General features: G+C 43.2%; 2 long non-coding RNA genes across 2 annotated transcripts; one reads left to right on the plus strand and one right to left on the minus strand.

Annotated features, from left to right (window-relative positions):
- Positions 1-12,503: 12,503 nt before the first annotated feature.
- Positions 12,504-14,326, minus strand: LOC143809718 (uncharacterized). The gene is made up of 3 exons (XR_013222415.1): positions 14,267-14,326; positions 13,024-13,080; positions 12,504-12,604 (listed from the first exon to the last, which is right to left on the minus strand). It is a non-coding gene; the product is annotated as an uncharacterized LOC143809718 (long non-coding RNA).
- Positions 14,327-15,224: 898 nt separating this feature from the next.
- Positions 15,225-17,037, plus strand: LOC143809719 (uncharacterized). The gene is made up of 3 exons (XR_013222416.1): positions 15,225-15,288; positions 16,411-16,467; positions 16,887-17,037. It is a non-coding gene; the product is annotated as an uncharacterized LOC143809719 (long non-coding RNA).
- The last annotated feature ends 1,686 nt before the right edge of the window (positions 17,038-18,723 follow it).

Here is an 18,723-nt window from a genome sequence, read left to right on the forward strand (position 1 = left end):
GAACTGCCATCCCGCTCAGGTCACCCCCACTTTCCACACTTATAGAAACATACAGGCCATTAACACCCAGAAACTTATGAAGAACTTGCAGTCCTCATTGGCCCCAATCTCCTCCATCTCATATCCTGATTCTGCTCTGAACCATTACAATGAAACCCTGCAAAGTGCCCTGGATGAAGCTGCTCCTCCTATACATAGAGCAACTCGACACAGACGGCGACAACCGTGGCACACGCTGCAAACACGTTTCCTGCAGCGGTGCTCCAGGTGCGCCAAACGTCTGTGGAGAAAATCTAATCTACCCGAAGATTTCATCCATTATAAGTTCATGCTAAAAACATACAACTCTGCCCTTCACCTCTCCAAACAAACCTATTTCAAAACCCTCATCGCCTCACTGTCCAATAACCCTAAACATCTCTTCAACACTTTCCAGTCCCTACTCAACCCAAGAGAGCAGGCCCCAACCACAGATCTCCGCGCTGACGATCTGGCCAATTACTTCAAGGAAAAAATTGACCACATTCGACAGGAAATCATCTCCCAGTCTCTTCATACCATGCACTGTCCTCCCTCCCCCACTGCAGCTAGTTCACTCTCTGACTTTGAACCAGTTACTGAAGAAGAAGTAAGCAGGCTCCTTGCATCTTCTCGCCCGACCACTTGCACCAGTGACCCCATTCCGTCACATCTCCTCCAGTCCCTTTCCCCGGCTGTCACCTCTCACCTAACAAAAATATTCAACCTTTCCCTCACTTCCGGTATTTTTCCCTCCTCATTTAAGCATGCCATCATACATCCATTACTTAAAAAACCCTCCCTCGATCAAAATTGTGCCGCTAATTATAGACCTGTCTCTAATCTTCCCTTCATCTCTTAACTCCTGGAACGCCTGGTCCACTCCCGTAACTCTCTTCTTGACCCTCTTCAATCTGGCTTCCGCTCTTTACACTCTACTGAAACTGCCCTCACTAAAGTCTCTAATGACCTACTAACAGCTAAATCTAATGGTCACTACTCCATGCTAATTCTTTTGGATCTCTCCGCAGCATTCGACACTGTGGATCATCAGCTCCTCCTCACTATGCTCCGCTCCATCGGCATAAAGGACACCATTCTCTCTTGGTTCTCCTCCTATCTCTCTGACCGATCCTTCACTGTATGTTTTGCTGGTTCCTCCTCCTCTCACCTTCCCCTTACTGTTGGGGTTCCTCAAGGATCAGTCCTAGGCCCCCTCCTCTTCTCTTTGTATACTGCCCCTATTGGACAAACAATCAGTAGATTTGGTTTCCAGTACCATCTCTATGCTGACGACACCCAATTATACACCTCTTCTCCCTGCTTTCACTCCGACCTTCTTAGAAAACACCAGTGATTGTCTTACCGCTGTCTCTAACATAATGTCCTCCCTCTATCTGAAACTGAACCTGTCAAAAACTGAACTCCTCGTGTTCTCTCCCTCTACTAACCTACCTTTGCCTGACATTGCCATCTCCGTGTGCGGTTCAATCATTACTCCCAAGCAACATGCCCGCTGCCTTGGGGCCATCCTTGATTCCGAGCTTTCATTCACCCCCCACATCCGATCACTGGCTCGCTCTTCTTATCTGCATCTCAAAAACATTTCTAGAATTCGCCCTTTTCTTACTTTCTACTCTGCAAAAACTCTTACTGTCTCACTTATTCATTCTCGTCTGGACTATTGTAACTCTCTACTAATCGGCCTCCCTCTTACCAAACTCTCCCCGCTCCAATCTGTCCTGAATGCTGCTGCCAGGATCATATTCCTCACCAACCGTTACACCGATGCCTCTACCTTGTGCCAGTCTTTACACTGGCTACCCATCCACTCCAGAATCCAGTACAAAACTACTACCCTCATCCACAAAGCACTCCATGGCTCAGCACCACCCTACATCTCCTCTCTGGTCTCAGTCTACCACCCTACCCGTGCCCTCCGCTCCGCTAATGACCTCAGGTTAGCATCCTCAATAATCAGAACCTCCCATTCCCGTCTCTAAGACTTTACACGTGCTGCGCCGATTCTTTGGAATGCATTACCTAGGTTAATACGATTAATCCCCAATCCCCACAGTTTTAAGCGTGCCCTAAAAATGCATTTGTTCAGACTGGCCTACCGCCTCAATGCATTAACCTAACTATCCCTGTGTGGCCTATTAAAGAAAAAAAAAAAAAAAACACATTATCAGGTTCCTCGCATCATGTTCTCATACACTTTATGCAGTCAATAGCCTCTGTGTCTGTACTGCTACATACTTAGGCTGTTAACTGGTTCATGCAGCTTTACATGAACACCCGAGCCTTAAGGCCCCGTCTCACATAGCGAGATCGCTAGCGAGATCGCTGCTGAGTCACTAGTTTTGTGACGCAACAGCGACCTCAGTAGCGATCTCGCTATGTGTGACACGTACCAGCGATCAGGCCCCTGCTGCGAGATCGCTGGTCGTGTTGGAATGGCCTGGACCTTTTTTTGGTCGTTGAGGTCCCGCTGACATCGCTGAATCGGTGTGTGTGACACCGATCCAGCGATGTGTTCACTGGTAACCAGGGTAAACATCGGGTTACTAAGCGCAGGGCCGCGCTTAGTAACCCGATGTTTACCCTGGTTACCAGCGTAAAAAAAACAAACACTACATACTCACCATCTGATGTCCGTCAGGTCCCTTGCCGTCTGCTTCCTGCTCTGACTGAGCGCCGCAAAGTGAAAGTGAAAGTACAGCACAGCGGTGACGTCACCGCTGCGCTCTGCTCTCACTGTACGGCGGCTCAGTCAGAGCAGGAAGCAGACGGCAAGGGACACCGAAAGGCGAGTATGTACTGTTTGTTTTTTTTGGTAACCAGGGTAAACATCGGGTTACTAAGCGCGGCCCTGCACTTAGTAACCCGATGTTTACCCTGGTTACCCGGGTGCTGCAGGGGGACTTCGGCATCGTTGAAGACAGTTTCAACGATGCCGAAGTCGTTCCCCTGATCGTTGGTCGCTGGAGAGAGCTGTCTGTGTGACAGCTCCCCAGCGACCACACAACGACTTACCAACGATCACGGCCAGGTCGTATCGCTGGTCGTGATCGTTGGTAAATCGCTATGTGAGACGGGGCCTTTACACTATGGCTGGTCCAAATAACTAAAGCAATTGTTACCATCCACCTCTCGTGTCTCCCCTTTTCCTCATAGTTTGTAAGCTTGCGAGCAGGGCCCTCATTCCTCCTGGTATCTATTTTGAACTGTGATTTATGTTATGCTGTAATGTCTATTGTCTGTACAAATCCCCTCTATAAGTTGTAAAGCGCTGCGGAATATGTTGGCGCTATATAAATAAAAATTATTATTATTATTATTATTATGGTGTTGGCACGGGTTCAGTCACCAATTCCAATGGCTTTACTAAAGCCTGACATTCTTAGGTTTCATTTATCAAGTAGTTTGTTCTTTGCTTTATGGAATTATTAAGTTCATAACTTATATCTTCGGCATCCCTGCACACTTCCCATCCTTCTCTCCTTCGGCAGGGATGCTGACTCACCACTCTGGCCCTCGGAACACACTTCTTCCTGTTGCTGCTTCCTGTGGTCTGTGCATGCCTGACAGATCCTCGGGCACTGTGTCTAGGGCATGCGCATGCTCCCCTTCTCTAAAAGAGACAGTGCACGACATCCTAATGTGATCCCAGCCAATGACTGGGAGACACTGGGAGACACTTGCTATTCAAGGCACCTCCACCTGTTGGGAGGTGTCGGAGCAACGTGTTTAGTCACTTTTCTTCATGCTTGCTAATTCTTAGGTCCTCAGTGCTCATATCTCAGTATACCTGTACTGTTTACCTGCCGTGCCAGTCTGTATACCAGACATACCTGCCAGCACCTGCTGTGCCAGTCTGTATACCAGCTATACCTGCCTGCATCTGTCATGTCAGTCTGTATATTAGCTGTACCTGCCAACACCTGCCATGCCAGTCTGTATACTAGTTGTACCTACCAGCACCTGTCGTGCCAGTCTGTATATCAGCCATACCCACCTGCACCTGCTTTGCTAGTCTGTTTACCAGCCATACCTGCCAGCATCTGCCATGCCACTCTGTTTACCAGCCATACCTGTCAGCACCTGCTGTGCCAGTCTTAATACCAGCCGCACTTGTCTGCTCTTGCTGTGCCAGACTGTATACCAACCGTTACTGCCAGCACCTGCCGTGTCAGTCTATATACCAGCCTTACACACCTACTCCTGCCTTGTCTTCCAGTATACCTGCCATGTCTACCTGTACTAATCAAGTTTTCCCATTCCTGGCAGTTCCAACTTCTTGCCCTTTGGGGGTCGGCTACCATGTGTCCGAGGTCTGTCTTGGAGTAGCACCTGGTGTCTATCTGGAACCAAATCTAACCACACATTCAGGGGCTCCAGCAAAGAGTCAGGTATTTACCTAGTTATGCCCTTCCAGGCTCTCTTCGGTCCATGGCACAGTGGTTCCGCCACTATAACCGTTACATAACTCTTGTGCATAATTTCTAATTGTTGTTACCGGCCTCAAAAGAACTGAAGAAACGAATGAGACAAGTTGCCAGAATCTAGACTAAAGAGAAAAATCAACATATAAGAGCAAATTATGAATATGGACTTTGCTTCCAAAAGATGGACCAGACTGAGTGGTGGATAAGAACTAAACTATTCATAATCTATAGTAAAGATATGACAATAATGTATTTCAGTCATCTCGAATGTTGAGAAGCAAAAAAAGCAGTTATTTGGTCAAAAAGTTTGTGTTATAAATTAATTAATAAATTAATAAATTAATGCTTATCATGTCACTCTCCGCAAGGAGAAGCGATACTTCTTGGATTCCGGTCAGACGCCTCTCAATCAGCCAAACCAGATCTCCACTTTGCACTGACGAGGAGCAGTACCCCGAAACACAGTGTCTGCAAATTGAGATTCTGGTTTGGCTATTATCCTAAGTCATGTGACAAGGCTCGTTAAAGAGTCAACATTGACTGTTAGGATTGCTACTTCCAATGGGTGGCACTAGAGTTCTAGTCCTCTTCCTCTCTGAATAGAAAATTTGCATATTTCCCAGAGGAGCATTGTGGCTTTAAGTCTCCTCACCTCGACATGCTTATCATGTCACTCTCCGCAAGGAGAAGCGATACTTCTTGGATTCCGGTCAGACGCCTCTCAATCAGCCAAACCAGATCTCCACTTTGCACTGACGAGGGGCAGTACCCTGAAACACAGTGTCTGCAAATTGAGATTCTGGTTTGGCTATTATCCAAAGTCATGTGACAAGGCTCGTTAAAGGGTCGACATTGACTGTTAGGATTGCTACTTCCAATGGGTGGCGCTAGAGTTCTAGTTCTCTTCCTCTCTGAAGAGACAATTTGTTATAAATTAATAATCACGTTATATTATAAACATATAAAGCAAAGTATGTGTTGTACCTTATGGATGATTTAATTCAAGCTAATAGACAAATATAACAATATGAAGGGATTACTAATATTTAGATAATTCAATAACATTATCTGTCTTAAGAACACTTTATATAACATGGAATTGAAATGGGAAAACAAACTACATATTTACAGACAGCAGCTGTGCCTGGGGATCCATACTGTAGAGAGAACACAGTAGACAGACTACTGCGAGTCTCCAAACAGCAGCTTCTATAACAGTGAGGCGACAACACATCACTCATCTGGTATTCACTAATCACTGCACTAGAGGATTGTATCTGAAAACAAATATTAGGAAATGTAATTCTGCCTTCTTCCAGAAGAAGGGCGTTTTTTATGGCAAATGCTAAGGCTGTGTGATACTATCTTGCATGCATTTTGCTTACATCTACAGTGATTTTTTTCTCTTTTATTGATTTGTGATGTAACTAAATTGACTGATTTATGCACTAAAATTTAACTTAGGGTACCGTCTCACAAAACGATTTACCAACGATCACGACCAGCGATACGACCTGGCCGTGATCGTTGGTAAGTCGTTGTGTGATCGCTGGGGAGCTGTCACACAGACAGCTCTCCAGCGACCAACGATGCCGAGGTCCCCGGGTAACAAAGGGTAAACATCGGGTTACTGAGCGCGGCCCTGCGCTTAGTAACCCGATGTTTACCCTGGTTACCGTCGTAAATGTAAAAAACCCAAACAGTACATACTCACATTCCGGTGTCCGTCAGGTCCCTTGCCGTCTGCTTCCCGCACTGACTGACTCCCGGCCGTAAAGTGAAAGCAGATCACAGCGGTGACGTCACCGCTGTGCTCTGCTTTCACTTTACGGCAGGGAGTCAGTCAGTGCGGGAAGCAGACGGCAAGGGACCTGATGGACACCGGAATGTGAGTATGTACTGTTTGTTTTTTTTTACATTTACGACGGTAACCAGGGTAAACATCGGGTTACTAAGTGCGGCCCTGCGCTTAGTAACCCAATGTTTACCCTGGTTACAAGCAAACGCATCGTTGGATCGGTGTCACACACACCTATCCAACGATGACAGCGGGAGATCCAGCGACGAAAGAAAGTTCCAAACGATCTGCTACGACATACGATTCTCAGCAGGGTCCCTGATCGCTGTTGCATGTCAGACACAGCGATATCGTATGGATATCGCTGGAACGTCACGGATGGTACCATCGTAGCGACAAAAGTGCCACTGTGAGACGGTACCCTAAGTCACAGTTTTCAGATATTATAATATAACCTCTTTAACCCCTTAATGACTTCTGCCAGGCTACATCTGTCACAAGTCAGCTGCCTGGCTTTCCTGCAAGCTCACATGCCGAGCAGATGATGCCTGTGTTATTCGACCATCATCTGCCTGAATCTGTGACAGTGGCATTTAATGTGCACTGGCAGGAGAGCGAGCCTTTCTATTCTCTCATCGGCATTTCTGCGATGTGATTGCAGGGCGCCAATATGTTGCGTTAACAGCAAGGGCTTTGTTGAAGACCTTTACTGTCATCACTGTACTCCTGTTAAAGCCAGCCTGTGGCTTGATACACGACATGACCATCACAACACGCGTTGTACATCACAGGCCTACTCAATGTCACAGGCCCCGGTGCCTAGTGACAATGCTGGACAAAGTTAAAGTTTCTCACAGGATAGACTGGTAGTAGCAGAGGCATAATAAGTATTGGAGGGCCAAGTAGAGGTGAGCATAAGTGTTTTTGGCTGTTTTCATCAACCCCTTTCTGATCCACAGAAATCCGCAAAATTGCAGCTATCCAGTTGTAATTTTTCTGTATTAATGCAAAGCAGATCGCTCAAAATTCAGAAATATCTAAATCCATCAACTTTGGAAAATTTTATATTAACTGAATCTATTTAGAATTGATATGCTCATGTATAATGTTGAACTAATAGCAAAGCCAGAAAAGAGGGCTTAAAATCCTCCAAAAATTTAAAAAACAGCAGAAAAAGGGCAAAAAGTTTTTTGGATGATTTTAGTCCTCTTTTGTAGCTTTGCTATTAGTTTAGTGATAGGATTCGCAAGTGAGAGGACCCTTGACTGTGGGTTGCGAGCTTGCGTGTTTTGGACAAAAAATGGACCAATACCTCACTATTTTTGTGTATTTTATGCACTGTATTTTTCAGGGTGCAGCCAAGCCCAGGACGTTTGGTCTTGTATACAGGGGTGTTTACATGGGATGCATTGAGAGAGTGCTGGCCAGCCCGCCTAATCGAGTAGTATGGGTGTGACTTATAGGCTGAGAACCAGACACTACACTTCCTGACAGAAGTTGTGTCGCTTATCCATGTTATGTAAATAAAAGCTTATAACCTGACGTTAAATTCATCTATTGGTTGTATAAATTATTCTTTTGAAAGCTGAAACCCTACGAAATGTGGTTTATGTTAAGAAAATAAGTTGGCCTCAATACAGAAATATTGATCAGTTAATGGACACCGAAATGGTCAGATTTTCACAAGACAAAAGTTTTGTCGCCCACAGAAAGTAATGTGATATTCAAACAAAATAATTAACTTAAAATACAGATATATGTTGCATAACATTGATGAATGAAGTTGTGGTGCTATTAGAGTCATATTTAAAGGGAACCTGTCACCTGAATTTGGCGGGCCCTTTTTTGGGTCCAATGGGCTGTGTTTTCGGGTGTTTTACTCACCCCTTCCTTTCTCGCTGGCCGCAATATCGTCTTGACGTTGATTCACTTTCCTTCGTAGAACACGCCTGCGCAAGGCAATCTTGCCTTGCGCACACGCAGTATGCTTTGCCCAGCTGCGGACAAAGCCGAAAAGCATTAGTGCGCATTTAGGTGACAGGTTCCCTTTAATATTTTGTGTGACTTCCATGCCTCCCAGAGTTCATCTAGATTCTTTGGCTTTGTCTTCCAAGCTTCCTCTTTCATCCTATCCCAAACATGCTCAATGATGTTCATGTCTGGTGACTGGGCTGACCAGTCCTTGAGCACCTTGATCTTTTTTTTTTTCCTGGAGGAACTTTGTTGTAGAGATAGATGTATGAGATGGAGCACCATCCTGCTGCAGAATTTGACCCCTTTTATGATTTGGAATATAAGAGGTAACTAATACTTCTTGATATTTTAGGCTATTGATATTGCCTTCCACCTTGCAAATGTTTTGCACACCCCATACTGAATGTAAGCCCAGACCATGTTCTTTCCACCACCAAATTTAACTGTTTTCTGGGTGTATTTTGGATCCATGCAGGCTCCAGTAGGTCTCCTGCAGTATTTGCGGTGGCTGTGGTGTAATTCTACTGAAGATTCATCAGAGAAATCCACCTTCTGCCACTTTTCCAGCGTACATCTGTTTAGCAGGCTGTGGGACTTTGCAAATGCAACATGGTTTTTTATTTGCCTTTTGTTTAGTGCTGGCTTCTGGGCACTGATTCGACCATGGAGGCCATTTCGAGACAAAATCCTACAAAATGTTCTAGTTGACACAGGGACTTGAGGTGACCAGGCCTGTTGGAGCTCTGCTGCAGTGGAAGAGGGGTTTGCTTAGGATTTTCTAACGAACAAACTTTCCTCCTGAGCAGTTGTCTTGTAGGGTCTGCCGGACCTGGGCTTGTCAAACACATCTCCAGTCTCTTTAAATCTATTTTTAATTTTTTGTACTTGACGCTGAGACATATTAAAGGTGCCAGCCACCTCTGCAGTGGATCTGGATGGCAGGGTGGATTTTTGGCATGTTGTCAGATATTAAGTTGCAGTTCAAGTGAAGGTCTGGGGTGCTGGGTTTCTTTTTATACACACACTAATTAACCGATCATTTACTGAGCACAGGTGAGAATATAAGCTAGGATTGGGTGCATTATATGACCAGGCGACAAAACTTTTGTCTTGCCAAAATCTGACCATTCTGTGTTCATTAACTGATCAATATTTCTGTATTGATGCCAATTTATTTTCTTAACCTAAACCACATTTTGGAGGGTTTCAGCTTTCAAAAGAATAATTTATACAACCAATGGATGAATTTAACGTCAGGTTATAAGCTTTTATTTACATAACATGGATAAGCGACATAACTTCTGTCAGGGACTGTATGCATTGACTTTGTGTGGTTAAAATTATTAATTTTCATCAGTTTAGGCTGTAGTTATGCAAATTGATTTTGTGCTACTCTACTAATCCTTTTAAGTTTTATGGAATTTTTCGTTTTTGTGCTATCGTTTTTTACTCGTCTGTTTTCAAGAGCCTTAACTTTTTTATGTTTTTCATTGACTTAACCATATGAGGGCTCGTCTATTTTGGGACAAGTTGCAGTTTTGAATGGCATCATTCATTAAAACTTAAAATTAAAAATATTCTAAGTGTAATGAAATGGTGAAAAGAAATGCAAGTTCCCATTTCTTTCCAGATTTTACAAGGACCGTTTTCTGATAATAAAAATTAGCCGGAAACATTATCAGTCTGTTTTCAGAGAAAAAAAGAGAACTTAAACTCTTTACCGCCACCTGTTGGAAGTAGCGATCCTACAAGTCACAATCAACCCTTTATCGAGTTGTGCAATATGACTTAGGATAAAAGCCAAATCAGTATCTCAATTCGCAGACATGGTGCTTTGGGCTGTTAGCCCTCATCAGTGCAAAGCATGAGAACTAATTTGGCTAGATGAGAGGCTCTGGACTGGGGTCTAAGGGACAACGTTTCTCCTTATGGAGAGTGACATACCGGCTCTGGCTAGTCAAGGTAAGGAGGCTTATTTGCTGTGCAATGCTCCTATGGGAAATATAATATGCAAATTGCCTCTTCACACTGACGAGGGCCAACAGCCCGAAACACCATGTCTGCCAAATGAGATACTGATTTGGCTTTTATCCTAAGTCATATTGCACGACTCGTTAAAGGGTTGATTGTGACTTGTAGGATCGCTACTTCCAACAGGTGGCGCTATAGAGTTTAAGTCCTCTTTTTCTCTGAAGAGGCAATTTGCATATTATATTTCCCAGAGGAGCATTGCACGGCGAATAAGCCTCCTTACCTTGACAAGCCAGAGCTGGTATGTCACTCTCCATTAGGAGAAATGTTGCCCCTTAGACCCCAGTCCAGAGCCTCTCATCTAGCCAAATTAGTTCTCATGCTTCGCACTGATGAGGGCCAACAGCCCTAAACAACGTGTCTGTGAATTGAAATACTGATTTGACTTTTATGCTAAGTCATATTGCACTACTCGTTAAAGGGTTGATTGTGATTTGTAGGATCACTACTTCCAACAGGTGGCACTATAGAGTTTAAGTCCTCATTTTCTCTGAAGAGGCAATTTGCATAATATATTTCCTGGAGGTGCATTGCACGGCGAATAAGCCTCCTTACCTTGACAAGCCAGCTGGTATGTAGCTCCCCATAAGGAGAAATGTTGCCCCTTAGGCTACAGTAATACAAACATGCATCTTTTTTTTTTTTTTAAAGTTATAAAAAAAATCGAAGTAATATAAAACATTTTCCTTTGCTTTGTGTCATTTTTGTTTTTCTGTTGATGGACTGAGTTAGAGCTTGTTTTTTTTGTGTGGTGACCTGATGATTTTATTGGTATTAATTATGTGTACATGCAAAACTATTATTGCTTATTACTAGTTTTTCTAGGGAGGTGAGGTGACCAAAAATGTAAATCGACTGGTCTGTTTTTTCTTCTGTTACAGCTTTTACTGATTGGTTTAATTAATTCCTCACTTTAATAGATCGGATATTTACAAATGCAGCAATGCCGAATATGTTTATTCTGTCTAATTTTTTTTATGTTCTCTATTTTTTACTGGAGAAAAGGGGATGACTTGAATCTATATATATAATTGTCTAAGGGTCTGTTTGTCTGTAACCGAAATCCCGCATCACTGATTGTCACGCCCGGCCAGCCTAGACCAATCAGCGTTCATAAATAAACTACATACTTATACTAGAAGGAGAATAACATGAAGGACAATCTGTGATGGAGAGAATAACATGGAGGACAGTCTATGAGGGAGAGAATAACATGGAGGACAGTCTGTGAGGGAGAGAATAACATGGAGGACAGTCTGTGAGGGAGAGGATAACATGGACGACAGTGTGTGAGAGAGAGAATAACATTGAGGACAGTCTGTGAAGGAGAGAGTAACATAAAGGACAGTCTGTGAGGGAGAAAATAACATGGAGGACAGTCTGTAAGGGAGAAAATAACATGGAGGACAGTGTGTGTTTGAGAGAATAACATGGAGGACAGTCTGTGAGGGAGAGAATAACATGGAGGACAGTCTGTGAGGGAGAGGAAAACATGGAGGACAGTCTGTGAGGGAGAAAATAACATGGAGGACAGTGTGTGTTTGAGAGAATAACATGGAGGACAGTCTGTGAGGGAGAGAATAACATGGAGGACAGTGTGTGAGGGAGAAAATAACATGGAGGACAGTTTGTGAGGGAGAGAATAACATAGAGGTCAGTCTGTGAGGGCAAGAATAACATGAAGGACAGTGTGTGAGGGAGAGAATAACATGGAGGACAGTCTGTGAGGGAGAGGATAACATGGAGGACAGTCTGCGAGGGAGAAAATAACATGGAGGACAGTGTGTGTTTGAGAGAATAACATGGAGGACAGTCTGTGAGGGAGAGAATAACATGGAGGACAGTGTGTGAGGGAGAAAATAACATGGAGGACAGTTTGTGAGGGAGAGAATAACATAGAGGTCAGTCTGTGAGGGCAAGAATAACATTGAGGACAGTCTGTGAGGGAGAGAATAACATGGAGGTCAGTCTGTTAGGGCCAGAATAACATGGAGGACAGTGTGTGAGGGAGACAATAACATGGAGGACAGTCTGTGAGGGAGAGAATAACATGGAGGTCAGTCTGTGAGGGCGAGAATAACATGGAGGTCAGTCTGTGAGGGTGAAAATAACATGGAGGACAGTGTGTGAGGGAGAGAATATCATGGAGGACAGTCTGTGAGGGAGAGAATATACAGAAAATAGCCGCACTCAAGTCTTGGAAATGTGAAGATTTTTCTTTTGTTTTTATTCAAGTGTACAGGCACCATCAAGTGATTTTTACATAGATAACAAGTGGTTGCGGACCATAAGGTAGGGTGACGTTTCGACCTGGCACGGTCTTTTTCAAACCCCACTGCAATAATAAATATAACGTATAAGTGTGCTGTACATATTTACATGTGCATAGAAAAACATGCAATTCATAAAGACAAAACAAAACACAAATTTCCTAAATCAAGCTACAAAATGTATAAAAAAACTACATGAAAGTTATATACAGGAAATATACATATGTATGCCCACAGTTGGTACCTACGGACACATCTATGTCCTAGGGCAATGAATCATGGCATAGATAGAAGAGAGGGTAGAGATAACCTGAAACCAGGTTCTGTATGGGGACTATTCAAAAAGAACATTCCTAAACTAAGAGCTCGTATTGGGCTGGAAATAAGCAAAAACAATTAAATGCAGGGAACATCAAAAAAACAACAAAAAGGGCAAAAGAAACCAAAAACGACACTGTTCAAGACGCCAAAGTGATATACTGACCTTAAGTAAGAGGAATGGTATAGAAGAAAAGGAAATTAGGAGGAGAGTCCCCAAGGACTAGGGAAAAACAGAGAGGATGCGGTTAAATATATGGTACATTGAACAACAAGGAAGCAAAGGGTATTCAAGCACAAAAGTGTAGTTTTTACCAGCTCACGGTAGACTCCAGGAGTAAGGTGTCCGTCTTATTGGTGGTGCAGTGGCTGTAATGAGCGCTGTCGGCGTTTTAAGTACACCACTGATGCGGTCATATCCGGTGTGCTGGCGTGCACCTGTGTGGTGAAAGCGAGGTCTGCCCCGCAGAGCGGCGTGCGTGTCAGACTGGCGCATGCGCAGTAATCGCTAAATTAGGAGAGAGATATTGTGGCAGCGCCTATAGTGTAAGAGGGCCTGGAGCATGCGCAGTGTGCTTTGAGGAGACTGAACCAAGTAGCGCTCGTGCAGGGGGAGCAAATGGTGGCGGCTGTCAGGGGGCTGAGAAACCTATTATGCATGGGGGGCCTCACCTGTCTATATATTGTCTATATACTATATATACTAGAAATATACTGTGGCCGCGCATATAATGTATGAAAGCCTGGAATAAGCGCAGTGTGTTTTGAGGAGACTGGACCAAGTAGCGCTCGTGTAGGGGGAGCAAATGGTAGCGGCGATCAAGGGACTGGGAAACCTAGCGTTAGATGCAGGGTAAACTTTTATGCATGAAGGGCCTCTCCTGTCATATAGGAGCTAAAGGTAGCGCCAATAAGGGAGTGTCCTCCTAAGGGAGAGAGGAGGGGGATATAAGTGTAACCTACGGTAGGGAGAATTCATACTTGGGGGTCATGATCAGAATGAGCTTAGGGATGCATACTCCGTTGGAGTACAGAACTCCTTAAATTAATTAAAAAATTTAAAAAATTCAAAAAAATAAAGGGAAAATGAAAAAAATGTGAAGAGAAAATGAAAAAAATTAAAAAATGAAAAAATGATAAGGAAATGAATAGGAAATAATAAAAATAAAAATAATAATAATAATAATAATAATAATAATAATAAAATAAGAAAAATGGAATAAATGCAAAATAAAAAATATAAAAAATAAAAAATAAAAATAAAAAATAAAAATAAAAATAAAAAATTAAAAATAAAAATAAAATAAATAATAAAAAATAAATAAAAATAATAATAATAATCAAAATAAAAATAAAATAAAAAATAAAAAATAAAAATAAAAATAAACTATAGACCATGGCAAACTTACCAAGAGTAGTGGATTATGGTGAAAAAACATTGGATTTCCCTGTATTTTCCTCCCTACGAGGTCTAGAAAAAAAGGGGGGGGGGGAAAGCAAGAAAATAATTAGAGAGGCAGTCTTGATACAGTGACATATACCAAATGAGACATAAGGCAATTAGTATACATTAGGCCAGTATTATTCTAAAAGGTGAAGTCCAGTTCCCTATTTAGGCCCTTGGGGGCCAAAGTCTGCACTGTATAGATCCAGAATGATTCTCGTTCCTTGAGAAGTTTTATATGGTCACCGCCCCGTCTTGGACGTTCCACTCTTTCTATTACCTGGTAACGAAGTTGGGATACGGAATGGTTGGCTGAGACAAAGTGATGGGGGAGTGGCAGCCAGGTTTTCTTGAGTCTAATAGTAGATTTATGGCTGGAGATTCTGTCAAGCACATGTTGTATGGTCTCTCCCACGTACATGAGACCACAGGGGCACTTGATCAAGTACACAACAAAGTTAGTTTCACAGGTGTAAATTACACCTGTGAAACTAACTTTGTTGTGTACTTGATCAAGTGCCCCTGTGGTCTCATGTACGTGGGAGAGACCATACAACATGTGCGTGACAGAATCTCCAGCCATAAATCTACTATTAGACTCAAGAAAACCTGGCTGCCACTCCCCCATCACTTTGTCTCAGCCAACCATTCCGTATCCCAACTTCGTTACCAGGTAATAGAAAGAGTGGAACGTCCAAGACGGGGCGGTGACCATATAAAACTTCTCAAGGAACGAGAATCATTCTGGATCTATACATTGCAGACTTTGGCCCCCAAGGGCCTAAATAGGGAACTGGACTTCACCTTTTAGAATAATACTGGCCTAATGTATACTAATTGCCTTATGTCTCATTTGGTATATGTCACTGTATCAAGACTGCCTCTCTAATTATTTTCTTGCTTTCCCCCCCCCCTTTTTTTCTAGACCTCGTAGGGAGGAAAATACAGGGAAATCCAATGTTTTTTCACCATAATCCACTACTCTTGGTAAGTTTACCATGGTCTATAGTTTATTTTTATTTTTATTTTTTATTTTTTATTTTTTATTTTTATTTTTTATTTTTTTATTTTTTATATTTTTTATTTTGCATTTATTCCATTTTTCTTATTTTATTATTATTATTATTATTATTATTATTATTATTATTATTATTATTATTATTATTATTTTTATTATTTCCTATTCATTTCCTCATCATTTTTTCATTTTTTAATTTTTTTCATTTTCTCTTCACATTTTTTTCATTTTCCCTTTATTTTTTTGAATTTTTTAAATTTTTTAATTAATTTAAGCAGTTCTGTACTCCAACGGAGTATGCATCCCTAAGCTCATTCTGATCATGACCCTCAAGTATGAATTCTCCCTACCGTAGGTTACACTTATATCCCCCTCCTCTCTCCCTTAGGAGGACACTCCCTTATTGGCGCTACCTTTAGCTCCTATATGACAGGAGAGGCCCTTCATGCATAAAAGTTTACCCTGCATCTAACGCTAGGTTTCCCAGTCCCTTGATCGCCGCTACCATTTGCTCCCCCTACACGAGCGCTACTTGGTCCAGTCTCCTCAAAACACACTGCGCTTATTCCAGGCTTTCATACATTATATGCGCGGCCACAGTATATTTCTAGTATATATAGTATATAGACAATATATAGACAGGTGAGGCCCCCCATGCATAATAGGTTTCTCAGCCCCCTGACAGCCGCCACCATTTGCTCCCCCTGCACGAGCGCTACTTGGTTCAGTCTCCTCAAAGCACACTGCGCATGCTCCAGGCCCTCTTACACTATAGGCGCTGCCACAATATCTCTCTCCTAATTTAGCGATTACTGCGCATGCGCCAGTCTGACACGCACGCCGCTCTGCGGGGCAGACCTCGCTTTCACCACACAGGTGCACGCCAGCACACCGGATATGACCGCATCAGTGGTGTACTTAAAACGCCGACAGCGCTCATTACAGCCACTGCACCACCAATAAGACGGACACCTTACTCCTGGAGTCTACCGTGAGCTGGTAAAAACTACACTTTTGTGCTTGAATACCCTTTGCTTCCTTGTTGTTCAATGTACCATATATTTAACCGCATCCTCTCTGTTTTTCCCTAGTCCTTGGGGACTCTCCTCCTAATTTCCTTTTCTTCTATACCATTCCTCTTACTTAAGGTCAGTATATCACTTTGGCGTCTTGAACAGTGTCGTTTTTGGTTTCTTTTGCCCTTTTTGTTGTTTTTTTGATGTTCCCTGCATTTAATTGTTTTTGCTTATTTCCAGCCCAATACGAGCTCTTAGTTTAGGAAGGTTCTTTTTGAATAGTCCCCATACAGAACCTGGTTTCAGGTTATCTCTACCCTCTCTTCTATCTATGCCATGATTCATTGCCCTAGGACATAGATGTGTCCGTAGGTACCAACTGTGGGCATACATATGTATATTTCCTGTATATAACTTTCATGTAGTTTTTTTATACATTTTGTAGCTTGATTTAGGAAATTTGTGTTTTGTTTTGTCTTTATGAATTGCATGTTTTTCTATGCACATGTAAATATGTACAGCACACTTATACGTTATATTTATTATTGCAGTGGGGTTTGAAAAAGACCGTGCCAGGTCGAAACGTCACCCTACCTTATGGTCCGCAACCACTTGTTATCTATGTAAAAATCACTTGATGGTGCCTGTACACTTGAATAAAAACAAAAGAAAAATCTTCACATTTCCAAGACTTGAGTGCGGCTATTTTCTGTATATTTGACGTTGGATGTCTAGCCAGCACCTTCTTCATTGAACTCTACAGTGTGCCCATTATATTTTCTTCTGTGAGGGAGAGAATAACATGGAGAACAGTCTGAGAGGGAGAGAATAACATGAATGACTGTCCTCCATGTTATTCTCTCCCTCACAGACTGTCATTCATGTTATTCTCTCCCTCTCAGACTGTTCTCCATGTTATTCTCTCCCTCACAGACTGTCCTCCATTATATTCTCTCCCTCACACACTGTCCTCCATGTTATTTTCACCCTCACAGACTGACCTCCATGTTATTCTCGCCCTCACAGACTGACCTCCATGTTATTCTCTCCCTCACGGACTGTCCTCCATGTTATTCTCTCCCTCACAGACTGTCCTCCATGTTATTCTCTCCCTCACACACTGTGCTTCATGTTATTCTTACCCTCACAGACTGACCTCTATGTTATTCTCTCCCTCACAAACTGTCCTCCATGTTATTTTCTCCCTCACACACTGTCCTCCATGTTATTCTCTCCCTCACAGACTGTCCTCCATGTTATCCTCTCCCTCACAGACTGTCCTCCATGTTATTCTCTGTTATGACCCCAATGGCGAGGGTCTCAGAGATATCAGCAAGTCTGCGAAGTAGAAAAATCCACACTGGAGATTCAAGAACCCCCGAACCGTCTAACGGCCCGGGGGGAGAACTCCAGCCTCCCTAGAGCTTCCAGCAAGGATAGGATACAGATTATGTACAAGCTGGACAAAAATGCAAACAAAAACAATAGCAAAAAGCAAGAAAGCAGACTTAGCTTAATCAAGCAGGAACCAGGATCAGTAGACAAGAGCACTACAGATTAGCTCTGATATCAACATTGCCAGGCATTGAACTGAAGGTCCAGGGAGCTAATATAGCAACACCCCTGACCTAACGACCCAGGTGAGCATACAAGGGATGATAGACATACCCAGAGTAAAAACACTAGTAGCCACTAGAGGGAGCCAAAAGGTAAATTCACAACAGTACCCCCCCCCCTTAGTGAGGGGTCACCGAACCCTCACCAAGACCACCAGGGCGATCAGGATGAGCGGCGTGAAAGGCGCGAACTAAATCGGCCGCATGCACATCAGAGGCGACCACCCAGGAATTATCCTCCTGACCATAGCCCTTCCACTTGACCAGGTACTGAAGCCTCCGCCTGGAGAGACGAGAATCTAAGATCTTCTCCACCACGTACTCCAACTCGCCCTCAACCAACACCGGAGCAGGAGGCTCAGCAGAAGGAACCACAGGCACAACGTACCGCCGCAACAAGGACCTATGAAATACGTTGTGAATGGCAAACGACACCGGAAGATCCAGGCGAAAGGATACAGGATTAAGGATCTCCAATATCTTGTAAGGACCAATGAATCGAGGCTTAAATTTGGGAGAGGAGACCTTCATAGGAACAAATCGAGAAGACAGCCATACCAAATCCCCAACACGAAGTCGGGGACCCACACCGCGGCGGCGATTGGCAAAACGCTGAGCCTTCTCCTGTGACAACTTCAAGTTGTCCACCACATGATTCCAGATCCGCTGCAACCTATCCACCACAGAATCCACTCCAGGACAGTCAGAAGGCTCCACATGTCCCGAGGAAAAACGAGGATGGAAACCGGAGTTGCAGAAAAATGGCGAAACC

This window comes from Ranitomeya variabilis, chromosome 2 (assembly GCF_051348905.1).
Source record: "Ranitomeya variabilis isolate aRanVar5 chromosome 2, aRanVar5.hap1, whole genome shotgun sequence".
In the NCBI taxonomy this organism is placed as follows: Eukaryota; Metazoa; Chordata; class Amphibia; order Anura; family Dendrobatidae; genus Ranitomeya; species Ranitomeya variabilis.